Source organism: Natator depressus, chromosome 8, assembly GCF_965152275.1.
Source record: "Natator depressus isolate rNatDep1 chromosome 8, rNatDep2.hap1, whole genome shotgun sequence".
Lineage (NCBI taxonomy): Eukaryota > Metazoa > Chordata > Testudines > Cheloniidae > Natator > Natator depressus.
In genome coordinates, this window is record NC_134241.1 from 61,193,470 (window position 1) to 61,216,918 (window position 23,449).

Here is a 23,449-nt window from a genome sequence, read left to right on the forward strand (position 1 = left end):
TTTGAGTTTATTATGCTCAAAGGGGTCAGATTCCAGTCATGGATATCCGAAGGTGAATTCCCCTAGAGGATGGCAATTCCCCATTGATAAAAAGCCAGCAGAAGACAGGGCTTGCACCAGTTACCTTTACCCTCCCATTCCACTTCAGCAAGTGGACATTTCAGGATTAGGGAGGGTAGAGAGAGGGCATGTTTTAAGCATATAGTTGTATTATCTCCCTATCCCATGATGAGATTGGTACTCTTGTCTATTTAGCCCAGTTTTGCTGGCCTCTTTTGCTTCCATATAATACTGAAATCTTCTGTGTTGTCGAATATCAAGCCTAGGTCTATATCTGCATTTATGCTTTCCAAGTTTCTCTCTCCCATTTCATATTAATGTTCCAGCTATTGGCACTTACTGCTTATAGTAATAAATTTTCATAGGTCTATTTGCATTATTTTTCTCTCTTCACTGGTATTTGCAATTTCTCCCAATTTCAGGGTAATTTTTAGGCCTCAGTCTCCATGGGTGGGTTTCCATTCACGTGTGTAAAATCTGTGTTTGTGCATGAAGTAGGGTGACCAGACAGCAAGTGCGAGTGTGAAAAATTAGGACAGGGGTCGGGGGGTAATAGAAGCCTATATAAGAAAAAGACACAAAAATCGGGACTGTCCCTAAAAAATCGGGACATCTAGTCACCCTAGCATGAAGATACATTTGAATGTGCAAATTGGGTAATTAGGTGCACAGCTGAAGGAGTTAGAAGTGCATGCAGCAGTGGAAGTCCTGAATGCACCAAACTGCATGTAGTAGCCACTTTTTAACAATTTAGGCCAAAATGTAGAATTGGTAAATAATAAATGTAACTCTGATAGTTAGCACAACGTGATTTAGTAAAGACATAAAAAGTTACCTGCTGATTACAAATTACTACATTATTAGCCCTGTAGTGTTCAACTTTTAATTAAGAAAACTTAAAAAATCCATGCCTTGAATATGTGATCATTAATACTACATTTATAGTCTTTGTAGAGCAGTCTATTCTGAATTATAATGCACATGCAGTGTAGGAGTTCGTTTTTAAACAAAAACATAATTTCAATAAATAATACACTGCTTGTGCTGTGTCTGGAACTTAGGGTATGTCTACACTACGAAATTAGGTCGAATTTATAGAAGTCATTTTTTTAGAAATCGGTTTTATATATTCGAGTGTGTGTGTCCCCACAGAAAATGCTCTAAGTGCATTAAGTGCATGAACTCGGCGGAGTGCTTCCACAGTACCGAGGCTAGCGTCGACTTCTGGAGTGTTGCACTGTGGGTAGCTATCCCACAGTTCCCACAGTCTCCGCTGCCCATTGGAATTCTGGGTTGAGATCCCAATGCCTGATGGGGCTAAAACATTGTCGCGGGTGGTTCTGGGGACATATCATCAGGCCCCTGTTCCCTCCCTCCCTCCCTCCATGAAAGAAAGGGCAGACAATCGTTTTGCGCCTTTTTTCTTGAGTTACCTGTGCAGACGCCATACCAAGGCAAGCATGGAGCCTGCTCAGGTAACCATCACCGTATGTCTCCTGGGTGCTGGCAGACATGGTACTGCATTGCTACACAGCAGCAGCAACCCCTTTCCTTATGGCAGCAGACGGTACAGTAGGACTGGTAGCCGTCATCGTCATGTCCGAGGTGCTCCTGGTCGTCTCTGTGAGGTCGATCAGGAGCGCCTGGGCAGACATGGGCGCAGGGACTAAATTTGGAATGACTTGATGAGGTCATTCTCTTTAGTCCTGCAGTCAGTCCTATTGAACCATCTTATGGTGAGCAGGCAGGTGATGCGGATTGCTAGCAGTCCTCTTGTACCATCTTCTGCCAGGCAGGCAAGAGATGAGGATGGCTAGCAGTCCTATTGTACCATCTTCTGCCGAGCAGCCATGAGATGTGGATGGCATGCAGTCCTTCTGCACAGTCTGCTGCCAGTCAAAGATAGATAGATGGAGTGTATCAAAACAAGAAATAGACCAGATTTGTTTTGTACTCATTTGCAACCCTCCCCTGCCCCCCGTCTAGGGAACTCATTCCTCTAGGTCACACTGCAGTCACTCACAGAGAAGGTGTAGCGAGGTAAATCTAGCCATGTATCAATCAGAGGCCAGACCAACCTGCTTGTTCCAATAAGATCAATAACTTAGGTGCACCATTTCTTATTGGAACCCTCCGTGAAGTCCTGCCTGAAATACTCCTTGATGTAAAGCCACCCCCTTTGTTGATTTTAACTCCCTGTAAGCCAACCCTGTAAGCCGTGTCGTCAGTCTCCCCTCCCTCCGTCAGAGCAACGGCAGACAATCGTGCATCTGAGTTGAGAGTGCTGTCCAGAGCAGTCACAATGGAGTACTCTGGGATAGCTCCCGGAGGCCAATACCGTCGAATTGTGTCCACAGTACCCCAAATTCGACCCGGCAAGGCCGATTTAAGCGCTAATCCACTTGTCAGGTGTGAAGTAAGGAAATCGATTTTAAGAGCCCTTTAATTTGAAATAAAGGGCTTCATCGTGTGGATGGGTGCAGGTTTACATCGACTTAACGCTGCTAAATTCGACCTAAAGTCCTAGTGTAGACCAGGGCTATGTGTCTCGCCCCCCCACTCCACCCCCCCTTTTGGACAGCTGTATTTGCTCATTGCCCTAAAAAGTGGCAAGGCAAGACCTGATGTTTAGTTAGGCCTGTATGGTTCAATTTTATATTTCAAAATCAATGACTCTCTTTTTTTAAGCTGTCATCTGGAAAGAGATAGATGAGAGCTGAGGTCAAGCGAGTACATTGTTTGGTGTTTTTATCTAAACACCCCAGTTATTAATTCTGTACTTTGCAATCAATGCTTTCAATCACAAAGCTTCCCTGCTCTGCTTTGCTGCGTCATCAACACAGTCATTTTCCCTCTGTCATTCTCAGCTTCAGTAAAACTGATTTTTAGTTACTGTTTCTTATACCACATTCCAGTCAAAGGAGACAATGTCATCCCTTCAGAACTGGAGGTTAACCATAACAAATGTTGTCGTCTTTTATCAATGGTAACAACAGGTGAAATTAAAAAAAAAAATAGCACTCGTTTGTTTGGGGATTCTGTCATGCATGTTGTAATTGTCTTTGACAGGCTAAACCTCAGGCTGGTACTGACCTTCTTCTTTTACTCCTAGAAAATAAATAGCTGTAGCTTCTGCTGTTGCTATTGTACTTGTAGGACAACTTATGGGGACTTTTTTCCCCCCGTAAAACTACAAAAAAAAAATCAATGGGCTAATTCAAGTTTGGAGTTGTTCCACAAATTTGGCCCTGTGTGCTAGAGAATCAAAAGAAGATGCTGCTATTGGCCATGAATCTGCTAGCATCTCTGGCATCTACACCTACCTGGAGCTCATTATAGTCAAACAGGCTTCTAAAGGAAAAGGTCTTATTTGGGACAGTGCTCTTTGAAACCCTTTTGTATATTTTAAAAAACTGATCTTATGCACAAATCAAGTTTTACTGGGCAAATTTAATTATTGTCTTAGCAATTTAGCTTCAAACACACATCTCCATTTTTAAAAACACAAATTCTAGCTGCTCTAGGCGCAAAAAAAAAAGTTCTATTTAAAGCAGATGAACTGTGACAGCTGTAAAGTTAATATGAGGCTGGAGAAATGCCCTTCACAGATTTGTGTGAACAGATGAGAAGTTACGGCTAGTTTAGAAATCCTGTTTTCAACCCAATCCTCATGACCTTTAGGGACATCACTTGCAATGAAATCATTACTCAGAAGACTTGAATCTTCTTTACAGATAGTAATTTTAAGGGGACTGCAGCATAGATTATCTCACCTCATTGTTCCACGCATGTTTAGAATCTTGGCTATATTCTGAACTGGCTTATACAAATATTAATATTCATACTATTATATTACAGGAGCCCCTGGGGACACTAGCTCAGTTAGGGTCTCTGTTGTGGCATGGAATAAATACGTGGGAGACAGTCTCTGCCTGAAAGTGTTCACAATCTAAATATGCAAGACTGGCAAAGGACATGTTTCATTATCCCCATTTTTCAGATGGGGGACAGGGGAACAGAAAGAAGTCCAGCACCACACAGGGAGTCTGCCGAAGTTGGGCATTGAACCCAACTCTCAAGTCCCACTCCAGTCTTTAATTACCAGTCTATTTATCTTTTTAGGGTTCTTGTCTAATTCTATTGAAATCAATGAGACCAGATTGGAAGTTCACTGCAGGGTTTGGCCCTTGCAATGGAGTGCTTTGAATTATTGCTGATGGAGAAGCTGTGTGAGATGAGTGGGTTTATTAAGCTTTTCCTTAGGCTAATTCAGCTTCGTCTAACCATGGATGTCTGGAATTTGTTAGGCTCAGTTAAAACCACAGCTCACATATTGTCTTATCCAACTGTAATATTATGCTAAATACAGTATAGTCAAATCTCCTTCCTAATATATTAAAAAAAATCCAATTAACTTGTCACCCCTAAAGTGTTTGTAGCATATTGTGCCTTTGTTAAAATTCATGCAGTGCCACCATTGGCGGAAAAAGATTCTGCTGGTTTTAGTTTGTTGTCCAGATTTTACTGTTTGTATTTTATTTCTTCACTGGAGCTGCATCAAATGTACATACATAATCTCAGTGGTTATAGGATGCTTGTTCAGGCTAAGAGATTTAGGCATTTAAACGAGAGGGTAAAAGAGGCAGGGAGCAATATAACCTTGACAATTGTGTTTGGAATTTTCTAAATCTGGTTTTGGCAAATTTTGAATAGTGCTCTGATTTGTAGATTTCTCATTAAAATACAGAACAAAGAAAGTTATTGGTAGAACTTCTTGGAAAGAAAAATCCCTTCAGATAAGTTTAGAGGGATTGGAGCTTTTGTGCTTCTTTATGGACAGCTTCTGATGCCTTTACTCAGTCTTACTACTTGAACTGTGCTGTTGATTTCTGAGCCTAATTGACTCGTTGACTCAAGGAGTAAGATATTATTCAATGTAAATACCCGGTCCTTAAAGAGAGAGAGATTGTAAATTCTTTCAGTAAGGGACTGTAATTCACGATATGTATAGTGTCTAGCTCAGAGGGGCCCTAATCTCATTGGTCTGTAGGTGCTTTTACAATATAAATGTTACATAGTAAGAATATTGAGAGATTGGAGAGAGAAATGACAGGTCATGCTTAAGAAGCATATTTGTCTAAATATTACATGTCCTAATAAAATAACTAATCCTTCTTTTCCGGTGTAAAAATGTTAAGGAAGCACCATCTAGACACACATAAAATATCTTTTCCTACTTGAGACTACTGTAGTACATACTTCTACTTATGCAACAGCTATCCTCACGTTCCCCACTCTCAGCTAGGATGATGATATAAAAATTAAGTAACCATCAGGAACCAAAACTGGGGAGCCATCTTTTCCATTGAAGCAGCATCTAAAATGAAAAAAAGAAGTGTGGCTGAGCACTATCAGTTTATTAGAGCTATTACTACAGCAGATCACTGCTCCAAAGAGAAGAAAAGTTACCCGGGTACACAATCACAGCTGGAGACTTGGATGGACTGGTGGAATTTTGAATTCATTTTTTGAAATGAGAAAAAATGTCACATGCTGAAAAGGATTGTAGGAAGCATTTGAAGGTATTCCTTACGCACCTAAGGTCTTCCTAAGCATGGGGCACCTAAGGTCTTCCTAAGCATGGGGCTTCTTCTGTGATGTTGAAATGGATCCAAAAGCGATGCTGTGACAGTGTTTTTTTGTAACTTTGGGTTTTCAGCCCAAAAGAAGAAAATAAATCTGAGAACTGGGAATAATAAAACTTTAAATAATAAAATTCAAAGACCTCAGATGCACCACATTTAGTAAGATGTATAACTGATAAAATTGTCTAACATCTTATAACATTTATATGCCCTTTGCCGCTACTGTGAAAGGATGCAAAATCCTAGAATTTGTTCATTAGTGTTTTTAACAGAATTTAAAAAGTAGCTGAGATATTGATCTCTGTTTCTGTCATAAAAAAGAAGCAAAGAGTTTTGGGTGATGAAATATAGAGGACCTTACAGAAATAACTATTGATAGAGCAAGTAAGGGGATATCTGGGAAATCAGTATATACATACCAGCCAGTCTAACAGTATGTACTTGAGGTTATTCAAGGCATTAGCAAATTTGCTAGCTAAACAACTGCCATTTTTGTAAAGAATCACCTAAAACCGAGGAAAACTTGGTACTGATTTTGAAAAGGGAAAAGAATTGTGCCCCTGGAGACTACCCAAGGGCATAAATCTTGCCCCTGCAGTGCTCAGGGGCGACCCTCTAACAGACTACTCTCTAGTACTCTTGCAAATAGGAATAGCAGTTACTAAGAGGTAATATTGATATAGGAAGAGGTTTTCAAAAGCGCTTAGCATTGGCAAATTCTGAACTCATTGAAGTCAATGGGAGTTTTACTGTTGATTTGAAAAGGAGCAGAGTTAAGCCAGTGGGTTCCATCCATATGTTTTAACAGCATTAGCATTGGCATTAGTTATGGAGCCATACCTATGGCCTCATATTTTGGCTATACCACCCACAAATTAACATTGCGTTTTTACCTCTTCTAATTTTGTGCGGAAACAATCTTTTCTCCTTGTTCGGCTGTATTAGGCCTTTTAGTGTATAGGCTGCTTTCAAACAACACTCTTCCGAAAATTAAAAAAAGTTACCATTATATAACCTTCAGTGCAAGCTGACTTGTTATGCACCAGTAGTGGCAGTGACAAACTGAATTTGTGTCAGCTAATCTGTAAAGAAGTATGTGTGAGAAATTGCACCAAGGCAGTAAATATGCACCAGTAAGCTTGCAGAGAAATGGTGATGCATCAGTAAGTCTGTGGCAAACTGGTTATGGGTCCAGGAAGTCTGCACAGAACTGGCCATACATCAGCAAGTCTTCAGAGAACAGTGAGTCTGCTGAGGATAAAGTGGATATGTACCTCTGAGACACTTAGAAGAATGTAATGTGTGTGAGTCATTTTTTAATCGTTTGGGCATCTTAAATTATATTCATGTATTCTTACTACTTATTGTTTCTTTAGATTTAAATAATTCAAAAGGCCCATAGAGAAAGATCAAGGCACCCTTGAAAATTATTAGGTTTATTGTCCCAAACAGTGACCACCTAGCAGAGGAAAAAAATAATCATATATAAATAATGAATTAACTCAGCCAGCCAATAAACAGCCCCTTTGCCCTACCCAGAAATATTCCCTCACCTTTCTCCTAAAACCTTGTCAAACGATTATGCAATGTGCTCAGATCGCTATCAAGTTTGAGCTATTTTGGACCAAGGTGGGGAGCAATACCAAAGCAGGAGGGTCCTCCCAGAGAATAGGCTTACTGTCATAGTTGAATTTGTTGTTCCTGTAATTTAAAGAGAGCCACAGCAATTTTCCAAACTTGGCCACTCCTCCCTCCTTCTCCCGGAAAAAAAACAACACAAAAAACATTGACCAGTTTTGCTCCCTCACTGAAACAGAGCATGGGGATTTTCAAAAGCATCTACACATCTGATTCCCACTGGACTCCTAACTGCACCTTTAGGTGCCTAATGCCTTGAAAACCTAGCCCTTGGGTAAGAGAATTACTTGTTTGAGTAAGGTTCCTCACAAGGAAAGATTCAAAGGATTCGACCATCTAAGAGTGAACAGGATATAGAAAATAATGTGAACATTCTTTGCAAAGCACTGCATCTGCCCCAACCTGAGTTTCGACAGCATTATTGGTAGGGTCAGCAAACTGATTAGTTTAATAGAAGAATCAATCAGGCCATTTGCCTGAGCATAAAAACATTATTTTTCAAACAAAAATTAAGTCTGACTATTTTAAACTTTCTCACACCCAAACTCCTCACTGCTCCATCTAAGAGCAGAAGTGGAGGGGCCAAAATGCAAAGGAAAGCTACCCTGTGGCATTTCTGTTCCATGCAGCAACAAGAAACTGTGAAGGTCTCACAAGAGAGCTTGGTATTCAGCATTTCCAGCCCAGTGACAGTCTGAAGGGGTGAAGCTTGAGTTCTGAGAAGGATTTTCACATGATGTTCCCCAGCTGACCACCTGAAACTTTTCAGGTTCATCTAGCGCTAAAAATCAAGCAGAACACAAATAAACAAATGCATTTAAAACTTATTAGAAACACTATACTGAACAAAACAGGAAAAACCTTATTTTAAACTTACACAGAGTTTAACAGCCTTTTCAAAAGGTATTTATCAAGTGCAAAAGCCTTCAACAGTTTTAGCTGGTGTTAACCTTTGTATAGTTAAAGCAATAAATTAAAAATTCAAAAGAGCTGCTGGAGGTAGTGTGACAAAGGGAATTTTCTGAAATATTTTTTTATTCCTACAGGTGACTCAGTTTTGCCTTTGTGCTTTGCATTGTTTTACAGAGTGTAAAGTGTTAAACTGCTTTTGGGGGCAGAGCAGGAGACTTGTTTGTGTCATGTAACTGTTTGGGTGGTGTGAATAAGTCCTTAAGATCTAGCTGAAACTGACTCATCTCAATGGAGGATCTGGAAAGACAATGGAAATCCCAAAGACTTAACAGTTGACACCTATCCATGGGAAACTCCAGCAGGAAGAACATGTGAACTCAGCATAGTTCTTCAGTAGGAAGACAAGGGACCAAGAGGTGAAAAGAGACTAGAACAAGAGCTGGCCTTAAGAGACATACAGGAACTCGCCTGGGACAGACAAAGAGATGGAAAGGAAACCAAGATGGTTCCTTCAGCAGCATGGCTCAAGGGAGCCCTGGCTTGGCCAGGGTGGACCACATCTTAACTTTTGATTCCTTGTGTTAACCTGAGGACTTCCTGATGCTGTGTTCCAGTTGACTAATACACTCTTCTCTATTTTGAAAAGGCTGCCTGGTGTCACTGCAAATATTTGCTGAGGTGCATTGATCCTCAAACTGGGGAAACAGTGGGATCCCTTTGGGGTCTGGCACGCTGAATGGGTTCTTTCAAAGGACTGTGTAAACGCTGGGGTATAGCACAGATCCGCCACTATTGAAAACCATAGCTAGAGGTTTAAATCAGATGTGCTTTGTATTTGGCTTTGTATGTGCCTGCTAGTTAGAGATCCAATAATGATCACTACTGACAGATTTAGATTGGGCTTTTGTTTTTGTTTTGGGGTTTTTTATTTTTAAATGTTATCCTTGAAACACAATCATGACTAAGTTGTTTTCTTTTACTTTAAATTTAGAAATGAGAAATTGCTGGCTACAGGTGAGTCTGACTGAAAACTGTGGGCATCTGACCATTTTGTACAATGTAGTTTGTGGTTTTTAGCACACACAAATTCCATGAATTTTAAGAGACAGCTCATATCTGGGTTAGATTTAGTCCAAACACTGCGTTTGGATGCACTTTCTCTCCATCACATTTGTGGCTATTATTATCAGACAGAACTCAAGAGTCAGCAACTGTCGACAATGATGGAAGTCTGAACAGGTTTACTGTAATACATTAATAGCTTTATTATAAAATGTGTGTGTGGGTATACAGTGTGGCTATGGCTTGGGCCTCTCAAAGGGAGAGGGTGGCTTCTCCTCATATGGAGATTAGACAAGATAATAGAAGTCAATGAGAATCCCTCACAAAAGTTATGTTGCCTATATTTTGTGTGTGTGTGTGTGTGTTCAAGCATTTACTTGAAGCATATGTGTGTACACACATGTGCGCGCGCGCACACACACACACACACACACAGCGAACGAGCTATTGTTAAAGACAAGCTTAATCCTTAATCACCCAGTTTGAATAAAGAGAGGCTGTTTCAAATATCTTTAATATTCTGAATGAAAAAATGATGCCTATCTGCCAGGCAGTTACTGTAGTTATGTAAATTATTAGGAGGCAAACTTAGTTTATCCCAGGCTCCTAAGCAGTATGATTCTTCTGAGGCAGTAGACTAATGTCAATCAACACTTTTTTCTCATCATAAATTATGTTTATAAAAAGGGTTGCATTAAAAAAGAAAGTTCAGGCAAATAAGGGAAGAAAAGCTAATCATACTGCTAGTGGAAGCAATGACATTCTAGTAGTGACAAATTATAATATCCTTTATGCTAATTCATTTGTACAATTCTTGTAATTGTGAATTCCCCCCCCCCATACACACACTCTTCTGGAAACAATGTCAAATCATTTACAATTATTTGATCTGTTCAGAGCATCCTAGCTCCCATCAACATCAGTGGAGCTACAGATACACGATACTTCTGAAAATCACGCCATTAACCTTTCTGTGTCTGTCTCAGTTTACTAGTCTATGAAATAGATAACACAAACATCCCTTGTGTAGATGGACTCAGACTTCCCCGGAAGGCACTGGAAGATTTAACAGTGTAGGGGAGACCTACATTACTATTTGAGTCACTTCTAGGTTACAGTATTCAAGCATTTACTTCTGTCAGTGCCTGGATCTCTCTTTGCTCCTTACTTCTGCCTGCACCACAACAGGAAATGATGTTAGAGTTAGCTGGATCCTATTGTAAAAGACAGCAGAAGGAAAGGGAAAAGGAGGGAATAACATTGGAATAGCCCCCAGAGCAGAGCTGAACTGAGAGAAGAGGAAAATGAAGAAGTAAGGCCATAGCCCCCAGAGCAGAGCTGAACTGAGAGAAGAGGAAAATGAAGAAGTAAGGCCATACTGTTATTGAATTGTCTGCCTCTCTTGCAGAAATACATATGTACACACCTGGTATGCCTCAGTGGGACAGCTGTGATAATTTCCAAGGCCGTGTGCATTTACATTTATCACACAAGTTTGATTGCCTTGCCTGTCCAGCTTCCCTTGTGATAGTCATATAAATCTGACTCACACCTATTGGATAGAGACTGAGATGAAAACCTTGGCCCCGAAGAGGGTCCAAAGATGGCATCCAAGTAGGAATCTGTCTCACTACTTACACAGCCTCCAGCGCCATGGTATCACAGCACCTTTCCTTCTCCCAGCAGCTAGGGGTGGGGATGGCATTTCACTTGCATATTGACAGTGGAGGCAATATCTTTAGCACCAGTCTTCGGTTTGTGTTTAGTCCCCTGTCTCTTAGGTTTCTAGTAAAATTTACCAAGCTCCATATATGAGTGGATGTTTGCATTGTGTTGGGAACATGGGTATATGCAGAGGTTGACAGGATGGGGTGCAGAGCAAGATGAAAGAGATATTTGGAGAGACAAATACGATACCAAGAGAGAATCTGGGGAAGAGAAAGGAGAGAGAGAGTATGTGGAGGAGGTAGGGAAAATAATTTAGGGTGAGAAAGAGAAATAAAAGAATGGATAGAAGAAAGAAGGAAAAGAGAAAACACACACATTGAAAACAACTGAGGCAAAGGCACACCAGAATCTATTATTGTAAAGGTAAGAAAAAAAATAGTGCAGTCAGAAAGGGGAAGATGGTTTAACAAAACCAGTTGAGATGATAGACAGTAGACTGTAATTAATGACCAAATATAGCACACCAATATTTTAATCCTTAAATTATAAGGGATGTGATTGCCCAGGTCTTGTTTAGGTTGGATTTTTTTGCTCTGGCTAGTAGGTGTTGGGTAGATATTCCAAACTCTGGTAATGAGACAGTGCCAAGATTTGCAAAAGTGACTAATGATTTAGGATGCCTCCCTTTTTTGAGGGCAAAGTTTGAGACATACTATTGGTTTTCTGAAAATCTGTCAGCTCATTCTCTGAAAATCAAGTCCCTTGAGGCACCTTAAGTTGAGCATCCAGAATGGAGGCACTCAAAATCATGAGGCACTTCTGAAATTGTTGAGCAAAGCACACTGCACTTTCTGAATGGCTCATGGTTTTCTTTTAGGCTATCAAAAAACAGCTGATGTTCAGTGGGGCAACTTGATTTCCGATTCATTTAACATCAGTAAAATCTGCTCCAAGAAGAATATGCAGGAAGTGTGTTACTTCAAACCTTTTCTTCTGCATTGTTAATATATTTGATAATACAGGTTCCTCCCCCTTTTCCTCCGGAAAGTCCTTTGCCTGGTTACCATTATCAATACAACAAAGCTCAAAGTGTGAAGGGAAGAGGTGTTAACATATATTAGGCTGTATAGAAAACAACCTTTGGAGCTAGTTAAACAAAATGAAAAACTGAGGGCAGAGGGAAATAGTTCTTTAGTCTACTTCTATACACTGACACGAAATGAGCTGCTGTTGCAACAAATGTTTAGTTCAGCAATTCCTTTAAAGTGCAATTTATGGAGACTTTGACACCTGCTGGCTACTATTTATATTTGGGGATAATTTAATAAACTAAGCTACGGAGAACAAAGGCTGTAGAGGGTTCCTGAGTTTGTCAAATAAGTAAGGAAGAGCAAGGTCATGTAGGATGTTACGCATTAGAATAATTATTTCTAAATCAGTTTGAAACTGTACGAGAAGCCGGTGCTGAGACTGAAAAAAAGGGGAATGTGGTCATGGCTTCTCTGTGTGCTGGTGATTAATCTGGCTGTAGGCTTTTTGTGCTCACTGACGTTTTCTCAAAGCATGTACTGGAAGAAACACCAACAAGAAATTATACTAGGCAGTCCATACAATGACAAATACAGAAGAGCATAGCAATCTGCATGTGGAGGGAGAAAAGGTTTTTGAATCTTATTTTCTCAGGTGGCAAATTTTATTACAGCCTGATTCAAATGTGATTCAAAAGATAGTTTGGGAGTCCCCAGTAAATCCTCAGGTGCTCACTGACTATTAATGATGACTAAAGAAAGCAAAAGAAATGGCCAATGGATGTTTGTCTTCTGACAAAAGAACCTCTTAGTAATGGAGCCATTTGCTACTGAGGACGAAGGAGCTGCAGGCAAGTGGCGAAAATAGCTATTCAAGGGTTAATATAAAAGTTGTTATACTTTGATTAAATACCCTTTCAATTAAACTACTAATAAAGTAACTGCAGGATTCATGTTATAGATCTGGTTTCCCCCATCTGTCCTTATGTTACAAAAATAAAACCATAGCATCATTCAGGTTCTCCTCTGGATCCAGGAGAAGGGAGTGAGTAGTACTTGCTAGAAGACACTAAAGTGAGGTGGATGTGACTGTTTAAAAACACCCACAGCTGATTTCACCTAAACTTATTAGCAGTGAAATAATTACCAGTGCTGTCATTTAAAATGTCAACACTCGACTTCATATTTACTATCACATGAATGGTGAAATTCACACTTCTGAAGGTAGTGTTTGACTCAGGAATATGACACTGTGTGTGTAGACTTAGGAATATAACACTGTTTTATTCATGTCAAAGCAGAGCACATGTGTTTGTTGCAAGGAAAGTCTGTGATTACTCAGATAGTAGCAGGCACACTGTCACTGAGGGGTAACACAGACAACCTGCAGTCGCTGCTGCAGCCTAACTATAGTAACTGTCTCTGTTAGTTGGGGTGGTGGTGGGGAAGATGACTAGTGGATGTACCTAATCATGATCACTTGTTTCTCCCCATGCCTGCCCCAAATTCCTCCTTTGCAACAGCTTCTTCAGACAACAGATATTCATTGTGCAGATGTATGCATGCTTTTGAGGAAATCCTTGCATCCTGGCCCGTTGCACACCGGGATTGCAGCAGTTCCTGCTCTGTGTGGAGCTCTTCATAGCTGCAGAAGATGGGATAGAATTTGCTCACTTTTTTTTTTCATATTTGTTCCACACTACAGAAGTCTCCCTGTTTTTGCTCAGAATGCTGACACTCACTCCGATAGCTTTAAACTAACTCTTGTCTTCTCTGTATTCTGTTTTGTTTTACCTATTCAAGAAAAGACCTTGTGTAGGTGCAGCATCTCATTCACAGGAGAGTGTCTTTTGGAAGCAGCTAATATTGAGTTACCAGTACATTTTCCCCAGCTACATAGCTGTGAATTGAAAGCTTGCGAGGTCATTGTGCCAACATGACACAAAACCTAATCGGGAAAATAGCTTACTTTTGCAGCATACTCGGTCATAGGGGAAACTTGCCATTTTAATACGAGTCTGTTTAAAATTGAGAGAGTGACTACAATTTTAGTATCATGAGAGGAAGAGGCCATCCATCATTGTGATCCATGCATGTAGTGTGCTCTCTCAAGTAATATTGGCACTGAGCTTTGGTAGAGTACATCTGCTTCCTCCAACAGACAGCTCAGTGATACCAGTACTCGGCATTCATGTCCTTAAGGCTACTCCAGCCCTTGCATATTGATTCAACTAGAGGGGCAGAACAGTGCAAAGGCAGCACTGCAGATCTTTATATAGATTGGAGCAGCACTTGATTCTCCACTTTGGGCAAACTTTTTAGGGGTTTAGGGTTTTATTCAGTTATTAACAGATGTCAGAAACAAAATGCAATAACTGAAACCTATCTATTTAAAATACAAACGAAAGCAAGCTCCCCCTTAAACTTCAGAGCAGTTTACCTCATAATATTAAAATGAGACAGAGTTTAACCAAATATTTGACTAAACTGTACGGCTCATTGGCCAAATTCTTCAATCCTTGCCTATTCTGAGTAACACAGAGGACTCCATCCAATGTCCACTAAGTTTTTTCTATTGAGCATTAGATCATCCCCTTACTGATGTGAGTAGTCCAATTGACTGAAAATGCTACTCAGTGTATGGGTTGTGCAATTGGGCCCAATATAAAGAGAAGTTATGCATTAGCACCACAGTGTTTAGGGGGAGGAAGAGTCCTGTGAGACAATCACTCTGTACTAGCAGCAGAGGGTATAGGGGATACAGAGATGCTTTTGGTGCTATGATTATATCTGAAGTGTTAGCCAGTGGCCCCATAACAGTGGACACTGCTTTAAATTAATCCCAGATTGGATTTTACTTGAGAGAGTCTGGATGTGACACATTACAATTTTGGGGAAAGTTATTTAAATCCTGTATTTCATCACTAGGGCCCATTTGTAGTTTCTACTTAATTTTTATTGCTCCTGTTTCTTAAATAAGTTAGTTCATATGTTTAAACGTGGCAAAATATGCATGTTTTCATTCATTTGTTTCTTAATGAAGTAGAAAATTGATTTCACATTATTGCTAGGTACATCTGAGAGCACTGCTATGGCTTCTTTATATTTGTTCAGTGGTGGTCATAAAAAATGGATATTGCTTTTAAGTGAGGCATTCTTCCATAACTTTCCACCACAAGCGCATAGTGCTCATTTTACAGAAAACTTAAATGTCCCTTTCTGTTCCAGCTGAGACAGTAACATCAAAATTAAAAAAGAGGGAGAGGAGGATTATTTTGCCTTAGCAGCCTTTAATAAGGAACAGACAATTGTTTTCCATAATGATCCCTTGAGGCAAATAAAGACTAAGGGATAAAGCACATTTTTTTGCCATGCATGGCTCTCTGTGCTAACTGCATGATACTGGGGAAAATGTTACATGGTTTTATGAAATAAGAAAAAAGGCAATTAACCAGGGCTTTGAAGCAGAGCCCACGGAGCAGCTCCGGAGCAGTGGAGCTGCATGTTTTTGCCTGGAGCTGGAGCTGAGCCAGAGCACAGCTCCAAAGCCCTGCAATTAACTAATGGAACAGAAAATAGTGGCAGAAGAAGCTGTGTTAGATGCAGTGCCCATTTATAAGAAGCAGGAAAATATGCAGGAAGGCTTAGAGCAAAGGGGGACGCACACGTGTAAATAGTTTCAATTGAAAAAAGTGGTGGTGTTTTTTAATTTGCAATCTCTCTCTGATATATAGTTGTCATAAATATAAAAGGAAGGGTAACCACCTTTCTGTATACAGAACTATAAAGTCTCTCCTGGCCAGAGGCAAAACCCTTTCACCTGTAAAGGGTTAAGAAGCTAAAATAACCTCGCTGGCATCTGACCAAAATGACCAATGAGGAGACAAGATACTTTCAAAGCTGGAGGGAGGGGGAGGAACAAAGGCTGCCTGTCTGTCTGTGGGATGCTTTTGCCGGGAACAGATCAGGAATGCTCTTCATAACTCCTCAAACTTCTGTTAAGTTAGTAAGTAATCTAGCTGGAAATGCGTTAGATTTCCTTTTGTTTCATGGCTGGTAAAATAGGTTGTGCTGAATGGAATGTATAGTTCTGTTTTACTTGTCTTTGTAACTTAAGGTTTTGCCTAGAGGGATTCTCTGTTTTGAATCTGATTACCCTGTAAGGTATTTACCATCCTGATTTTACAGAGGTGATTCTTTTACTTTTTCTTTAATTAAAATTCTTCTTGTAAGTACCTGATTGCTTTTTCATTGTTCTTAAGGTCCAAGGGTTTGGGTCTGTGTTCACCTATGCAAATTGGTGAGGATTTTTATCAAGCCTTCCCCAGGAAAGGGGGTGTAGGGCTTGGGGGGATTTTGGGGAGAAAGACGTTTCCAAGTGGGCTCTTTCCCTGTTATATTTGTTAAATGCTTGGTGGTGGCAGCAATAAAGTCCAGGGACAAAAGGTAAAATAGTTTGTATCTTGGGGAAGTTTTAACCTAAGCTGGTAAGAATAAGCTTAGGGGGTCTTTCATGCAGGTCCCCACATCTGTACCCTAGAGTTCAGAGTGGGGAAGGAACCTTGAAAATAGTATACAGCACAGAAAATGTGACTGAGGCTCTGTGCATATCAGCTTCCTGATGGTCCCAGCTTCCTAATGTTTGCTGCATCCATTCTCATATTTCACCTCCATCCTCTGCTACAGCTTGTCAAACAACAATTAAAATTATTCATCAATATTTGACTCATCCAGTGACTGGGAAAACAGAGGTGAATAAGTTGCTTGACTAGTAGTACTTGACCATTTATGGTGTTGGTCAAACAATGAAAGAACATGCACGTGTCATATCTAGGCTCCTATGGCTTGTTATGCTTTGATCTCATTTTGTTTGTTGGGTTTAGTGCTTGATGGTGTTGGTGGCCTGTGACATACAGAAGATCAGACAAGGATCTGGTGGTTCCTTCTAGCCTTAAACTCTGTTCACTATTTATTTTTTCCTCATTCAGTGATGATAGAGAGGGAAATACTGCCAAACTATTTGAATGCTATTCTAGACTAGACGGAAATATAATAATCAATCCTCTCTAAGGGCTCTACAGGCTTTTCTTTTCTCTTTCTTTTCTCTTTCTTTTCTCTTTCTTTTCTCTTTCTTTTCTCTTTCTTTTCTCTTTCTTTTCTCTTTCTTTTCTCTTTCTTTTCTCTTTCTTTTCTCTTTCTTTTCTCTTTCTTTTCTCTTTCTTTTCTCTTTCTTTTCTCTTTCTTTTCTCTTTCTTTTCTCTTTCTTTTCTCTTTCTTTTCTCTTGTTAAAAGTGGGAAACAATTTTTTCTAACCTAATTGGAAACTACTAATTTTGTTACCAAGCTGACTGGTCAAGTTTAGACCTTGAAATCGTAGCCACCAAGTCATGAGAAATGTTTGATATACCAACAGGATGTGCATGAATTTGTCAGCAAAATCAGATTGTTTGGCATAATTTCTTTTCCGTCTATTAAGAACAGAAATGAGAAAATACACATCCTAGTTTAACACCCATTGAACCCTAATATGCAACTTTGTATAGTGTTCAGTCATCCATATATTGTAATATTGGAAACAAATCATATCACAAGTTATTTTTCCTATAATATGTGAAATCATTTTCTTGCATGCTTAGTATTTGTTTGATAGTACATAATGTTTTATAGTTAGAGTAGAATTAACAAAGAAGTAATGGTGATTATATTTATTTTAAAAATAGAGATTGCAATGGTAGTTAGATAAGGTGGTTTATGACACCCATACCGGTTGCAGTTGTAGGTAAACCATGGAACCAGCAGTAAATTTTAAGAGATCCACACCAATTTTCTACAATCTCTGTATTTGCTGAGAAACAAGTAAAGAAGATGCGTGTGAAACAGATGAACAAGGATGGAATAGAATAAGGGAGGCAGCAGACGTAGAAAGAAACTGCGAGATGTCTAATACAGAGAGGCCATTAACAAAATGACAGGTTTCAGAGTAACAGCCGTGTTAGTCTGTATTCGTAAAAAGAAAAAAGAAAAGGAGTACTTGTGGCACCTTAGAGACTAACCAGTTTATTTGAGCATGAGCTTTCGTGAGCTACAGCTCACTTCATCGGATGCATAGCATATCGTGGAAACTGCAGAAGACATTATATACACACAGAGACCATGAAACAAAACTTCCTCCCACCCCACTCTCCTGCTGGTAACAGCTTATCTAAAGTGATCTTCAAGTAGGGCCATTTCCAGCACAAATCCAGGTTTTCTCACCCTTCCCCCCCCCCCCACATACACACATACAAACTCACTCTCCTGCTGGTAATAGCCCATCCCTCTTTGAAACCTCTCTTTATAATGCGCATGATAATCAAGGTGGGTCATTTCCAGCACTAATCCAGGTTTTCTCACCCCCCCCACACACGCCCCCCTCCAAAAACCACACACACAAACTCACTCTCCTGCTGGCAATAGCTCATCTTACAATGTGCACAGCAATAATCCAAGTTTAACCAGAACGTCTTGGGGGGGAGGGGGGGGGTTTGTAGGAAAAAAACAAGGGGAGATAGGCTACCTTGCATAATGACTTAGCCACTCCCAGTCTCTATTCAAGCCCAAATTAATAGTATCCAATTTGCAAATGAATTCCAATTCAGCAGTTTCTCGCTGGAGTCTGGATTTGAAGTTTTTTTGCTTTAAGATAGCGACCCTCATGTCTGTGATTGCGTGACCAGAGAGATTGAAGTGTTCTCCGACTGGTTTATGAATGTTATAATTCTTAACATCCAATTTGTGTCCATTTATTCTTTTACGTAGAGACTGTCCAGTTTGACCAATGTACATGGCAGAGGGGCATTGCTGGCACATGATGGCATATATCACATTGGTGGATGTGCAGGTGAACGAGCCTCTGATAGTGTGGCTGATGTTGTTAGGCCCTGTGATGGTGTCCCCTGAATAGATATGTGGGCACAGTTGGCAACGGGCTTTGTTGCAAGGATAGGTTCCTGGGTTAGTGCCAGCAATGCCCCTCTGCCATGTACATTGGTCAAAATGGACACAAATCGGATGTTAAGAATTATAACATTCATAAACCAGTCGGAGAACACTTCAATCTCTCTGGTCACGCAATCACAGACATGAGGGTCGCTATCTTAAAGCAAAAAAACTTCAAATCCAGACTCCAGCGAGAAACTGCTGAATTGGAATTCATTTGCAAATTGGATACTATTAATTTGGGCTTGAATAGAGACTGGGAGAGGCTACCTTGCATAATGACTTAGCCAATCTCCCCTTGTTTTTTTCCTACAACCCCCCCCCCCCCAAGACGTTCTGGTTAAACTTGGATTATTGCTGTGCACATTGTAAGATGAGCTATTGCCAGCAGGAGAGTGAGTTTGTGTGTGTGGTTTTTGGAGGGGGTGTGTGTGTGGGGGGGGGGGTGAGAGAACCTGGATTAGTGCTGGAAATGACCCACCTTGATTATCATGCGCATTATAAAGAGAGGTTTCAAAGAGGGATGGGCTATTACCAGCAGGAGAGTGAGTTTGTATGTGTGTATGTGGGGGGGGGGGGGGAGAAAGGGTGAGAGAACCTGGATTTGTGCTGGAAATGGCCCTACTTGAAGATCACTTTAGATAAGCTGTTACCAGCAGGAGAGTGGGGTGGGAGGAAGTTTTGTTTCATGGTCTCCGTGTGTATATGATGTCTTCTGCAGTTTCCACGATATGCTATGCATCCGATGAAGTGAGCTGTAGCTCACGAAAGCTCATGCTCAAATAAACTGGTTAGTCTCTAAGGTGCCACAAGTACTCCTTTTCTTTTTTCCATTAACAAAATGTAATCCATCTTTCATTTAGAACAGGCAGTGTCAATTGTTGTGTGGCACAGATATTGTGCCTAAATGTCATATTTTGGTGTACAGTCTAGACCAGTAAGGGGTTGTGTCACTGCCTGCCCTTTAACCCTGGTGTCTTAAATGCTGTGGTTCGTAGCCCAGACACCAAGAGCAGCAGACAAGCATGCAGTATCCTGAGTGTCTGTGTGCTGTGCAGCTCTGGTTCAGCACTTCTGACCTTACAGCCTGCCACATTGCAACAGTTCCACTCTGGTTTCCACAATCTTTGATTACACCTGGCAAGATGACCAACACACTTCCAGTCCCAAATTTCTCCAAAGCCATCTTCCCTGAAAAACCCAGGCCTTTCCTGGACTACTCAGATATAATAAGGCTCATTTGCTCCTATAAAGAGACAATACTCATCAGCTTGCCACATTAACTGAAGTTAGCAATTACTTCAATTCAAACACAACACTGAGTTGGTTTACATTAAAATAAAACATGTTTACTAAAAACAGGACATGGGTTAAGTGATGCCAGGTAAAGGGGAAAAAGGTCGAGATGGTTACAAGCAAAATAAATGAAAACACGCATCTAAAGGTCTAAAACTTCATCTAGCAAGGCACAGTCTTTGTTTAAGATGGATTTGCTCACCTGTTTCTCTTGGTCCAGCATGCCTGACAGTCTCTCAGTCAGGACCTTCCACCAAAGGTGTTGGTTTCCCTTGTCATCTTAGGAAAGATAAAGATGCACTCTCTGTCCCTTATGTTCCCAAAATAATTGTCTTTTGTTCTCAAAATTAGGAAGGCCTCCTGGGGATTCAGTCTCCTGTGTCTCTCTGGGGTATGCTCACTCTCCATGTCTCAAATTCAGGCTCGAGACAGCCCCCACTGGCTTGCTTGGTAGCTTGGTTTACAGATAATATGCAAACTTATGTAAACCCACATTGCTTTGTCACCTTTCCTAGGCTGTCTTCTGAATCCCGATCTAATAACATTATGCAGAAGGAATTCACGACTTCACATGTAACATTAACACATGCATTTTACCATTATATTAATGCCCAGTGTGGTATTCATTTTCACATGATACCATATAAGTCATATTTTATACAAACATTATCACAGTAGTGTGTGGGCTGGGAATTCAGGGTTGCTTAGGGTCATACCAATACACAAACACAGGCAAAATCCAGAGGTTACATAAAGCAAGAGCCTCTGCAACTGCTGTAATACATGTGGCAAGCTGCAGTGATCCTAATAAAAACACTTACACCCATAATGCAAGACAGTCCAGTTCTGTGAAACCTATGGAGTGGAAATGCTGCATGTTTTGTCAAGAAGTGCACCCTAAAGAGAGACTCATCTCTAACTGCGTTCAAGATGAGTGAATAGATAATGAAGGCTGCTGTAGTTAACCACCAAAATTAAGGTTTATTTAGCTGGAGTAAATGACCTCATAACTACTAAAGGCAAATATTACCTGTCTTGTTACATCCTGTTTAGCAAGTCTGTGATGAAAAAGAGTGAAGGCACCAAAATTACTAGCACAACAATACTTTGGCTTCAAAGTGAGTTTCAGCATGCAACCAGTCAAGGCCATCTTTTAAGAGGTTTGGCTTCATTACTGTAATCTTGCAAAGGTAACTGGCAGCACGCTCCTACATCATCAGCTGTAGATATTAATTCAAGAAAAAGCTCCAGACTCTCATTGGATTTACTTTATTTCATTTCATTGCCTGATCAGTCTCCTACTGAGTGACAAATACTCTTAGTTCCATACAACTATAAATACGTACCCATCTCGCAACTGGCAGATTCTTGCCAAGATGAGGCAACCGTCCCCTTTTTACCATCCCAGGAAGACCTATTTATGTCAATGGTATGTGTTGCATTAAAAATTCAGGGAGATACTTTGTCAAACCCTGACCATGAAGGTTTCAATGTCATAGAGATTGATGTAGCTACTTGCATTCCAGATAGCTGGTGCATGTTTCTCCACCATTTTCGTGGAGGGAGATGCTGCTGAAAAGAATCTTGTGAAACTATCAGTGAAGTTTGGGAGGCTTAGTGTAGCTCAAGATGTCATATATGGTGTGAGTGGTGGAAGAAATGGACAACAAAACATGTTCATATTGGGTCCACCCTCCATTAGACAAGGTCAAAACAACTTGTTTGGCTTTTCCATAATTCTGCATTACTTATGACAAAATCCTAAAGGTGGACACAGCTTTAGCAGACAAAACCCTACAAACTATGGATGCTGAGAGTGGTGGTACTGTTCTTCCCTACCTGCTTCCCATGAAGTTTATTCACCATACAGCTGACAATGCTGACATAAATTATGCTTTTCGGGACACCAGTTTGTACTTCACAGATCTTGAAATCTCACTTCCACAATTTGTGACCAGCAAAGGTAAAAGGTAGTATGAACTTCAGGTTTTGGTGGCAGTGCATGGAAGTGGTGGCCCTCCTGAGATATGAACATACAAACTTTGCATGGTGGGGTGCCATCTATATTGCAGAAATGCACCACGTACTGGCTGAAGTGCTCAAGGAGTTATAGCAAGGGAACTTAGTTGTCAACAGATCATGTCAGAAGTACAACCACATGGACCTGGATCACAGCCGAGAATGGCTTAATGGCATAAGAAAGAAAGGAGGTGGAATTTTAGGCATCACTGAGACTCTCTCAGCCTTTATTGATGGGCTTTGTCTTACAACCTGATATCCCATATTGCAGCAGACACCAGAGTCATGTTCCTTGTTGGTTTCACAATAAGTCAGGAAAGGCAAGGAAGCAACATGGCAGTAAAGGTGAGGATGGATTGCTCTTCCAGAAAGTATTGCATGATCTTGCAATATTTTTACCTGAGCAACCAATACAAGCATTACATAATAAAGCCATTATTCTGGCTTGTGGCTTTCAGGATGAGACCGAAGTATGGTGCTCAACAGCAACAGTTGACACCAATCAGCTGTGTGTGCTCATCAGGAAGAAGCAGACATAGGAATGTTTATACATTTTGTCCACAGTGATGTTTACTGTGCAATTGATGCAGCCAGGTATGCTGATGTGTTTGTTCTTTTGCTGGCTCACTGCAGCAAAATGAAATGTTTGTTGCTTTGGATGAAAGCTCACACATCAAAGGAACCAAAGTACTTTCCCCTTCATGCCATATGAGGGAGAAACAACAATATGGATCCACTGTTCTGAAAACTCTACTCTCATTTCATGCCCTGGTTGGTTGTGATGCTACCTCCTTTAATGCTGGACATAGCAAGAGGATCACATGGGGAAAAACATCAATGACACCATCAGCTTCTAATACACCTTGGACAAGGGGACCTGCACTTGGAAAAGGTGAAAAGTGAAGAAGTTTTTGTAAGATATATATATATATATATATATATATGGCTTTCCAGATGGTCACAGCACTGAAATAAACATGTGCCATTTTGTTCACATTCTTGCAGTCATGTGAAGCTGTACCCCTAACAAGTGATGCTCTTTTCTTCCACATACAGAGAGCTGATTACCAGGCACAAGCCTGGAGACATGCCCACTGCCCAAATCCAATACTTCCTCCTCCAAATTCAATAAGCTGGAAACAG